At 30.5% G+C, this 3,441-nt stretch overlaps 1 protein-coding gene across 1 annotated transcript in view; it reads right to left on the bottom strand.

The window, feature by feature from the left end:
• Window positions 1–3,213, bottom strand: part of LOC109157752 (putative 1-phosphatidylinositol-3-phosphate 5-kinase FAB1C) — a 24,838-nt gene extending 21,625 nt beyond the window's left edge. The window contains exon 1 of the mRNA XM_019305595.1: window positions 3,193–3,213. The gene's annotated coding sequence lies outside the window, so the exon portion shown is untranslated. The remainder of the gene's footprint in view (window positions 1–3,192) is intronic.
• Window positions 3,214–3,441: the final 228 nt, after the last annotated feature.

The following is a 3,441-nucleotide window of genomic DNA, read 5'->3' on the forward strand; positions in this document are numbered from 1 at the left end:
AAAAAAAAAAAAATGAAAATAAGTCTTACGTGTGCGACGGCAAATTATGCTATGGAACCGTATCCACCTTCCAAGGTAGATACGGTTCCAAAACTGTTCATAATTATAAATATATAATTCAAAAATTATAAACATATATAATTATGAACATAGAGTTGTGAACATAATTATGAACATAGAGTTCTGTAATTATGAATATAAAGATTTAATAATTGTGAATATGAAGTTCAAAAATTATGAATATATAACTTTATAATTATGAACATATAGTTCAGTAATTATGAACATAAAGTTCTGTAATTGTGAATATAAAGTTCAATAATTATGAATATGAAGTTCAAAAAATTATGAATATATAGCTTTATAATTATGAACATGTAGTTTAGCGATTATGAACATAGAACCGTGTCTACCTTGCAAGGTGGACACAGTTCCATATCATAGCGGTTGGTATGCAACTATGCAACGTTCCCAACGTGCTAATAATTAATTTGTATTCAGTTTCTTCAACCCGCTTATATTATCTCAAGAATCTTCAATTCTTCTCCCTAAATTAAAGGTTGAATCTCCAATCTCAAGAGTCTCACATCTTGACTTGACAAAGCATTTGGAATGATGTAAATTAGGGTGACTCATTGGTTCAGAAGACAGGGTCAAATGTCAGTGCGCACAAAAGATCTGTCTACTTTGGACATAATCCTCACACTTGGTCTTTTCTCCCAAATATTGCCTATTGAACCATTGAGCGCGCATTCTCTGAAGAATCTTTTGAAAGGAAAAGGGTTTCCAATCGTTTTCAACCCATCCAATTGTAGCACACATGAGAGGATAAGTTTATTATGTGTTTAAGGCTGTATATCCAAATGCAGATGAAAAGTATTCGAGTTGAAATTGTTGTTCCTACATATCATCAATTTAAAGAATATTGAAGAAGCCATGTTGTGTAATATATAAATAGATGAGAGGATCGGAGCGAGGGCGGTGAAACAGAACACAATTCATATATGTAGGAAAGCATTTGTCGGACTCTAAGTTTGGTAAGAATTGAATATGATAAGAAATCTTATGTTTTAGCCGAAAGATAGTAATGAGTCGTCCCTTTGCTAGTTTATTGTTCCTCTCAACCCTTTTTGTCCTTGTCCACCTCTCTCTAAATCTAGATAGCCTAATGTTTAAGTTTGTGTGACGTGGATTTGGAATTCTATTTTATAGACATTTTCAGGTTTGACGCACCCCACTTTTGATTAAATAGGGCTTTTTTTTTTTTTTTTTTTTTTTTTTAAACTTAGGTGATCCCAATTTGCCGAACTAATCTTCAGTCCGCAAGATCCTGCACCTAAAGTTCTTGTGGATGATTTCTGTGGATGTAAATCACAAGTCGCGTAATTAGCCCACGGGTCAGATCCTAGTATCCATCTGGTCAAATTCTAGTTTTCATGTGCGCACAAGACCTTCCAACATCCTTGGGTTGTCATTTTTCTCATACATGTTTCCCGTGGGATTTGAAACCCAACACAAGGGATCAGATCAAATCCAGACCTTCCAACATCCTTAGGTCGTCGTCATTTTTTCCATACATGTTTCTCGTGGGATTCGAAACTATACACTGCAACCTCCAGTCATGACCTTTATTAAGTCAAGCGATGAACCAATTATGCAAAGACCTGAGGCAAATAGTCTTATTGTTAAACATGGACTTGAAAGGTCAAATTTAACATTTTATTATCAAAAAGTAATATTAACGGTTAAGTAAATATAATGAAATTAAATAAAATTGTATATTCGCTACTAATTATAATTTTTAGTATAATTGTAAGTACTTGATCTCACAAGTATTCCGAGAAGGATTGTTAGGTTGAAGCTTTAGGCATAATGATAAATATTTGATCCTAACACCTACAACATTAGCATTGTTGTAGTTGTTGTTGATGATGATGAGGAAGAACAAGTACGTATAAAGTAAACAATAAACATTTATGTAGTTTGTATATATAAATATATATATATTTTTTGTTGATATATTTGAGAAGGGTTCGGTGTTGAACATTTTACTACAATATCATTGGAATTTACATGGTATATATAGGGGTATAGTACAAATTTCTATAGTACTATAAGTTTTAACTTTAAAATATACAAATATAATATTTGTCGATATAAACAAAATTATAAAATAATCTAATCAGTTGTCCTTCAAACAATTATAAAGAGAATTAAGATTTGTGTCAAGTACATCCCCTTACAAAAAATAGTTCTTAAGGTGTGTTTGGTTCATTGATTTACATATTAAGAATGTGAATTAAAATCATACTTATTGTTTGCTTGATAACTTTTTAAAATATAATTATGAGATTTGGTTACCTTTCAATTAAGAAATTACATTCCCTAATTAAAAAGGGGTATCATCCCATCTTATATTAATAATTTGATTTTTAAGTTTGGATTAGTACTTTTAAATTTTTATTTTGATTTATTGTTCATATTGGTGTTTTTGATGTCATTATATTAGGATTAATTTTTATTTTTTTATTTTTAAAACTTTTATTCGCATTATAGGATTATACATAACCAAACATCAATATTGACAATCATTCCAATTCGACCATATTACCAAACATGCAAAATACTTTCACCAAAACCCATTACTATTACCAAGTATATGATTCTCATTCCGATTTCGATTCTCATGTGCGAACCAAACACACCCTTATATATATATATATATATATATATATATATATATATATATATATATATATATATATATATATATATATATATATATATATATATATATATATATATATATATATATATATATATATATATATATATATATATATATATAGAGTCGAGTTCAGGTGTGGCCGTGACTTCCCGTGCAGTCAGTGCGGTCGCACCAATAGTTATACAAATATGCACCAACAATGTTAGGAAATGCACTACAAAAAACATGCACAAATTAGGTACGCATCACAAAAAATGCACCATTAGGTATGAATAAAAGCATCACATAGTGTTCAGAAATGCACAATTAGGGTGTGGGGAGTTATGGTGCATTTTTTGGGGTGTATTGTGCATTTTTTGGTGTATCTGTGCATTTTATTATTGTGCATTTTCCTAACACTATTGGTGCCTTTTGTTAACACTATTAGTGTATTTTGTCAAATAGCCGCACGACCGCATTTGAACTTTTCTCTCTCTCTCTCTCTCTCTCTCTCTCTCTCTCTCTCTCTCTCTCTCTCTTTCTATATATATATATATATATATATATATATATATATATATATATATAATTCAGTTCTAGTGCGGTTGGGTGTCTCCCGTGCGGTTGTGCAGTTAAATCCGAGTCATTCATATTGCCTAAATCAACGTTCAGGATTAACAATGATTAAAAAATCTCGGTGTTAATTTGGTTTTTTTGCATCTAGGTCAAATTTA

The sequence above is a fragment of the Ipomoea nil genome, unplaced genomic scaffold (assembly GCF_001879475.1).
Source record: "Ipomoea nil cultivar Tokyo-kokei standard unplaced genomic scaffold, Asagao_1.1 scaffold0298, whole genome shotgun sequence".
Classification (NCBI taxonomy): Eukaryota; Viridiplantae; Streptophyta; class Magnoliopsida; order Solanales; family Convolvulaceae; genus Ipomoea; species Ipomoea nil.